This window comes from Marmota marmota, unplaced genomic scaffold, assembly GCF_001458135.2.
Source record: "Marmota marmota marmota unplaced genomic scaffold, marMar, whole genome shotgun sequence".
Lineage (NCBI taxonomy): Eukaryota > Metazoa > Chordata > Mammalia > Rodentia > Sciuridae > Marmota > Marmota marmota.
In genome coordinates, this window is record NW_026000221.1 from 4869110 (window position 1) to 4877223 (window position 8114).

The following is an 8114-nucleotide window of genomic DNA, read 5'->3' on the forward strand; positions in this document are numbered from 1 at the left end:
ACACCCATTTCATTTGTAGCAAGCAAACAATTAAAACTACATAGGTCTGAGGCTGGCAGTATAGCCTCATGGTAAAGCACTAACCTATCATCCACAGGGCGTTGGGTTTGATCCCTAGCACTGCAAAAATAAATAAATAAATAAAAACAATACCCTAAAGTTCAAGATGTGCATACAAAATCATCCAGAAACTTGAAAATAAAACTAAAAAAAAGATGTAAGAAATACAAATGAAAAAAAAAAGACTATGCAGAAATGTTAACAGCATTTAACAGACTTAATAGAAAGTGAATGGAATTAGAAACAAGAAGTGTCATTTGGAATAAAAAGTAAAACTCTTTAATGATAAAAGAATTATGTACTGGAAGATATAACAATTAAGAACTAATATTTCAACATAAATAAAGGGAAAAATCATAGAATTAGTATGAAGAAGTAAATCTTAATCAAATGAGATCTAACATTCCTTTAATTGACAGATGAAGCTGGCCAAAAAATAAAAATAGTAGAGAACTACAGAGTAGAGCTTCCCATTGGATGCACCATAAGGCATTGATCCCATTAAGTCATACAGTGAGTGGGCAGAACAGGGTCTTGATGGCTGAAGTCTCTGCACTGTGACAAATCGCATGAACATTAACTAAGCAAGGATGTGGGAGAAATGAGAACTCTTGTGTATTACTTCTGGGAATCTAAATTATTGCAACCATTTTGGAGAGATATTTGGCAAAATTAAAGTTGAAGAAAAACACACCCAGCAACTCTATTTATAGATATATATCAGAAAAACTGTCATATAAGTGCATAAGTAGATATGAACGTGAACATTCTTTGCAGCATTTTTTTATGCCTGGGAAATAGTTTAGATGTGCAACAATAGAAAAATAGGTTTGCTAAAGTTAAATTTTACATTGAAGTTAAAATGGATTATCTAGAGTATAGTAAAAATGAGACAAATTATAAATACATATTGTGAAGAGGAAAAAAGGAGATTGCAAAATGAGTATGAGAACATTTAAAATTTTAAATTATGCACAACAATTAGGTCATTCATAGACACATATGAATGTGGTAAAATTCCGAAAAAATGCATGAGACTGACATACAAAAGTATTTATAGAATGATCAACCAAGAAAGGGAGAGAAAAAATTAGAAATAAATTTCCAAACTTTTAGTTTTAAAAATAAATAGGATTATAGGGCAAGTGCTTCTAGAGTGAATTCCATACTCTGTAAATAAATATACTTATAGGATAAGAGTAGGCTTACTAAAGCCAAGTTTACATAAATCTAAGAAAATAATCTGAAGTCACTAGAATGCCACAGATACATGTATGTTATCAGTGTTCAGAATTGCTGCTGCAGTTGTATCAACAGGCACTAATTAATTTATATTCTTGGGAAATCTGGCAAATGGAAATAATGTGTTGCTTTTTGCTGAGTTTTCTTTCATTTAATGGTCACATAAACACACTCAAAGGTTAGCATGACTTAGGTAGAATTAATCAGTCTGCAGTCTCATCTTTTCTAAATGACATCTCTGCAAGGTATTATGGAATGTTCCAAATGAAGAGAAAATATTTTCCCTACTTTCAATGAACTTCAAAATCTAATTTTACAGATAGAGCCAACAGAGAAAAATAAAACCAACTGTTGGCTACCTTGTATGTCACATATTATAAGAATTCAGAAAAGCTGAAGACCAGGATTGGCTCTGGTAGCAGTAGGTGAAGCTTCATGAAGTAAGTGAAATCTGAGTTGGGATTTCTAAAATGAGAAGAATTTATTCTGGTTCAGATACAAAGTTTAAAAGTAAGACTTTCCTCAGGCTGTGTAATTTACTTTTTTTTTAATTGTCAGTACAGGAGATTTTTTTTTTTTTGATAATTGAAATAAAATTAATCTCACAAGGGCTGGGATTGTAGCTTAGTGGTAGAGCACTTGCCTAGCATGTGTGAGACCCTGGGTTCGTTTCTCAGCATCACATGTAAAAAATAAAATAAGGGTCCATCAGCAACTAAAAAGAAAAAAAATACATTTATTTATATATATATATATATATATATATATATATATATACACACACACACACACATACACACACATATCTTTATGTATCTGTGTGTACATAAATATATATTGGCAAATCTTATATATATACATATGTGTATATTAATATATGTATGTATGTGTGTGTGTGTATATATATACTGCATATATACTGTGTGTATATATATATACACACACACTGTTCCTTTACAAAGCTTGTCAGTAAAGCCTGCAAAAACAACTAATATTTTTTTATATCTTTATTTTATTTTTTTATGTGGTTCTGAGGATCCAACTGCTGAGAGCCATGTGTCATTCCCACTCGGCTATGGCTCTCAGCATCCAACACTGTGCCTCATGCATGTGAGGCAAATGCTCAACCACTGAGCTACAACCCCAGCCCCTCAAACAACTAATCTTTAAAAAAAGTTCATCTCACATGATGGATGTTGAACAAATTATAGCAAAGCACTAACTGTAAAATAGTAACAAGAGAAAAAATTTCTTTTATAAAGCAAAACATTGCAGATGATTATATTCAATGGAGATAATCTATGCAGAATTTTAACTATTCTCTCCTTCTCAAGTAGCCTAGATGAATAATTACTATTTTAAAAAAGGAGAAGAATCCAGAAAATAGAGTCAGAAAACATAGGAAGACAAATCTTGAGTGTCTCTAGAAGTCTCAGAAGAATCCATAGGACCAATATCCTCCACAACAAGATGAGCAGTAGCAGCAGCCATATCCATACCTGCCCCGATATATCCCAGACCACCATAGCCACAGCCCAGGCGTCCATGGTAATTGCTATAGTAGCTCATGTTGTTTAGAGTGGAAGGTTCTGTCAGGGATTAGGGAACCAATATCTTTAGTTGGAACGTTAATATCTGCCAAGGGCTTCAAAGTGGGTGGAGAGGACCACAGGATTGTTGGGACTCATAATTCACTCTGTTTTACGTTTTAAAACTTCCTTATTTTCATGTTTCTCTAAGCAAAGAATTCACACTGGCTACATGTGTTTTGCCTTCAGTTAGGATTCTCATGATCAAACCATGTGACTAATTATAAATAATTGCCATATTGGCAAATCTGAATAAAACTGGGCTAGTTAGTGAAAATTCACTTACCAGAATTTTATGGAATTTCAAAAAAATGCTAGGTGTTCATGTGGGTGTATATGTGCAGGGGCAGATTTTTTAAATTGTAGTAAATATTTTGTCAAAATACCTATGTAACTTTTACCACATTTTTTATTGATATATTATAGTTGTACGTAATGTTGGGATTTGTTGTTACATATTCATACATGAGCACAATATAACAATATAATTTGATCAGTATCACTCCCAAACGCATCTCCTCTTCCTTCCCTCCTCCCACCCTGTGATCGCTTTCCTCTTCTGAGCTCCCTTTGATTTTTCTTGGATTCCCCATTCCCAAACTTTCTTTTCCTTTTTCCTCTCTAGCTTCCACATTTGAGAGAAAACATATGACCTTTGACCTTCTGAGTTTGGCTTATTTCACTTAATATAGTAGTCTCAAGTTCCATTCATTTTCCTGCAAATGATAAAATTTCATTTTTCTTTATGGCTGAATAAAACTCCATTGTGAATACATACCACATTTTCCTTATCCAATCATCCATTGATGGATACCTAGGCTGGTTCCATAGTTTGGCTATTGTGAATTGTGCTTCTAGAAACATGGGTATGCAATATCCCTGTAATATGATGACTTTAATTCTTTAGGATAAATACCAAGTAGAGGTATAGCGGGGGCATATGGTGGTTTCATGCTTAGTCTTTTGAAGAACCACCATTTCCATAGTAGTTGTACTAATTGACAGTCTCACCAACAGTGTTAAAGTGTTCCTTTTTCTCCACATCCTCTCCAGCTGTTATTATTTGTATTTTTGATGACTACCATTCTGACTGGTATAAGATGAAACCTCAGTATAGTTTTGATTTGCATTTCCCTAATTGCTAATGATGTTGAACAGTTTTTCATATATTTTGGCTATTTGTATTTCTTCTTTTGAGAAATGTTTAATTCACTTATCCACTTATTAGTAGGGTTATTTGGTTGGGGGTTTTTTTGGTGTTAAGTTGTTCAAATATTCTTTATATATTCTAGATATGAATCCTCTGTCAGAAGAGTAGCCAGCAAATATTTTCTCCCATTCTGTAGGTTCTCTCTATACATTCCTACTTATTTCCTTTGCTGTGCAGAAGCTTTCTAATTTGATGCCATCCCATTTGTTAACTCTTGGACATTATTTCCTGAGCTTTAGGGATCCTATAGAAAAGGTCATAGTCTGTGCCTACATGCTGGAATGTTGACCTTACATTTTCTTTTAGGAGTTGCAGTTTCTGGTCTAATTCTGAGGTCTTTGATTCATTTTTAGTTAAGGGTAAGAGATAAGGGTCTAATTTCATTCTTCTACATATGTATAGCAGTTATCTCAGCACCATTTGTCAAAAAGCCTGTCTTTAATGTACATTTTTGGCACCTTTGTCAGCAATCAGATGATTGTAAATATGTGGTTTTGTCTCTGTGTGTTCTATTCTGTACCATTGGTCTATGTATCTGTTTTGATACCAGTACCATGCAATTTTTGTTACTATAGCTCTGTAGTATAATTTGAAGTCAGGTATTGTGATACCTACAGCACTGCTTTTTTGGCTTAGGGTTTCTTTGGCTATTCTGGGTCTTTTATTCTGCCAAATGAATTTCAGGACTATTTTTTCTAATTCTTTGAAGAATGTCATTGGTATTTTGTTAAGGATTGCACTGAATCTATATATTGCTTTTGTTAGTACACCCATTTTAGAAGTATTAATTCTGTCAGGCTGTGTTTTTGTTCCAGAACTGAGGAAGATTTACTTCTATCAATCATTGGCCTTGGTTTAGAAGCATCTCAACTTATAAAACATTAGCCAGTAGAGAACATTAGGGTTGCATAACTCAGTACTTAGCTCCTTCTGTGCCCAAATGTTTTTACTAGGTGGAAAATCAAAATGAGAATAAGGATTATGCCATTCCTCTTTCTTTTTAATTATTTTTAGTTGTAGATGAACACAATACCTTTATTATTTTATGTGGCACTGAGGATAGAACCCAGGACTCACATGTGCTAGGCAGGTGCTCTACCACTGAGCCACAACCCCAACCCTGACATTCCTCTTTCTGTCCCACTAGAGCTTAATATGACTTATAGAAGACCAGAAACCCACTCAAATGTGCAAGGTAAAAACAAAGAGCTCTAGGCTGGGGTTGTGGCTCAGCAGTAAAGCACTTGCTTAGTACATGCGAGGCCCTGGGTTTGATCCTCAGCACCACATAAAAATAAATAAAATAAAGGTATTGTGTCCAATTACAACTAGTAAGTAAGTAAGTAAATAAATAAATAAAAACAAAGAGCTTACTGAACACGTGTTGAGGTGTAGTAGAGTTTGAAATTACTCTCTCTGCCTTCTCATTTCTTTTTTCCTTTTGTTTTTTGCTTTCTATTTTTTGTTTTCTCATTTGGATTCCTCTGTCTTGCACATAGCCCAAATGTCAGACATTATCTATCAAAACTTCAGATGCACATTCCTTTTGCTTTTGCAATATATCTTTGGAATTTATGTTGTAGACAAGCCCATACAAGTGTGTGTGAAGAAAAAAAAAGAATGTATAAAAATCTTTCAAAAGCAAACAATCTGGAAGCAATCTAAAAGTCTGATAACAAGGGTCTGCTTATTGGGCATGGAAGTGCATGCCTATAGCGCCAGCTACTCACTGAGATGGGAGGATCACTTGAGCCCAGGAGTCAGAGATGAGCCCAGACAACACAGCAATGACACCACAAATAAATGAATGAATAAATAAAATAAGAAGAACTTGGGGGTGTAGCTCAGTGGTATCGCATTTTCCTGGAATACATGAGGCCCTGGGTTCAATCCCTAGCACCACGAACAAAAGGTAGAGGCAGCTCTCTTTTATACTATGGTTACTTCCTGAATGATATATATGGTAGACGTTTCTAGTACTCATTTCTAGTATATTTCTTTTTCTTTTCCTTCTTTTTCTTTTCTTTTCTTTTGTTTCTTTTTTTGTTTGTTTGTTTTTTTACCAGAAATTGAACCCAGAGCTGCTTTGCCACTGAGACACATCCCCAGCCCTTTTGATTTTTTATTTTGAGACAGGATCTCACTAGGTTGCTTACAGTTGCTTAGGACCTTACTAAGTTGCTGAGGCTGGCTTCAAACTTGAAGTCCTCCTGCATCAGCCTCCCAAGCTGCTGGGATTACAGACATGCACCACCGTGCCTGGCTTCACGTACATTTCTCAATACCTTCTCCTTTAGGGTACACAGAAAAATTATTCACATCCCTGCCCCTTTTTGGTTTTGCATGAGAATGTGATTTTCTTTGGCCCCTGAAATTTGAGAAGTATTTTAAGGGCCCATTGAGATTCTATATGCTCTCTTTTGCTGTAGCAATTGTATATTAGGATGGAGGGTCATGAGATGGAAGTAACCCAGCCACTGAGCCATCACAGGGAGGACAGCAGACTTCACATACAGAAGAAAAATTTTTTTTAATGTTTTGATGGTGTTTGTTATCACAACATAACTTAGATAATCCTGACTAATACAGTATATTATGCAACCAATAAAATGAATGGGGTAGATAGAGTGTATGATGAAATGGAAAATGTCCAGAATATATTCAGTTAAAAAATAACAGAGACATAACTATGCACAGAATTATTCCATTTGTGGGCTGGAGATGTAGCTCAATGGCAAAGTGTCTGCCTAGAATTGTTACATTTATGATTTTAAAAAAAGATACCAATAGGAAAAGAAAAGCTGAGGACTCTTCCAGAGTAAAGGACAATAAAGAGAAATAACATCTAAAGGAAATACAAATCTTGGATAGAATCCTGGGCAAAAAAAAAAAAAAAAAATGGCTTCCTTTTTTTTTTTTTGGCTATAAAAGACTTTACTGGGATAATTAATGAAATTTGAATAAGTTCTATAGATTTGTTAATAATATAATATTGGTGCTAATTTCTTGATTTTTTTATAATTTTACTATGGTTATTGAGTAAAATGATTTTGTTTTTAGGAAGCACCCTGATATTTTGTGTTCAAGAGGCATTACATTTTTAACCTTATCTCAAATTGTTAGAAAAAAATACATGGAAAGGATAAGATATCAAATATGGTAAAACACTAATGTTTGGGGAGTCTGGGTGAAGGGTATGTATTTTTTTGTGTCTTGTTTTTGTAATTTTTCTGTAAATCTAAACTTATTTCAAAACAAGAAGCCCCAAATGTTACCTTGATACCTGTGTGTATATTTGCATATGCTTAGAGATATTCTGGAAACTAAAGAATTTAATTATCTTTACATGAGTGGATAGGTAGATGGGTCTGCTATCCTGGGATAGAAGGGGAAGAAAGGAGATGTCTACTTTTCTGTGCACCCTTTTGTTCCGCATGAATTCCCCAGTGATAATAAATATCAGTGGTTGTTTCTAACACTATATAGCTTTTTGAAGTAATTTGTTTAGTTTACTAATATACCAGGTGACTCCTAGCAAAATAGAAACTGCTGTGGGAGAAATACAACAACCTGAACTGCAATCACAGGAAGTAAAAGAAGATTAGTTGAGATCCAATTGTAGCATGAAATAGTTTCTGGAAACCTTAAGCATAAGTTTCTGATTTTAAAATTTAGCAGATATATTTAAATAAATGGTAGTAATGGTGAAGAAAAAAAGCAATAGAAATGGTGAAAAACATAAGACTTGGAAGACAGATCCTGGAGATGCAACAAGTAATTATTAAGAGTATCTGTAGTATGCTCTTTTTAGGTCTTTTGGGTATAGTCTGAGAAGGGGAATAGCTGGGTCAAACCGTGGTTCTATTCCCAGCTTTCCAAGGAATCTCCATACTGCTTTCCAAATTGGCTGCACCAATTTGCAGTCCCACCAGCAATGTATGAGTGTACCTTTTCCCCTGAATCCTTGCCAGCACTTATTGTTGTTTGACTTCATAATGGCTGCCATTCTTATT

The 8114-nt window shown here is 34.4% G+C and overlaps 1 pseudogene; it reads right to left on the minus strand.

Annotated features, from left to right (window-relative positions):
- Positions 1-2586: 2586 nt before the first annotated feature.
- LOC125612971 lies at positions 2587-2871 on the minus strand (annotated as a pseudogene).
- Between the last annotated feature and the right edge of the window lie 5243 nt (positions 2872-8114).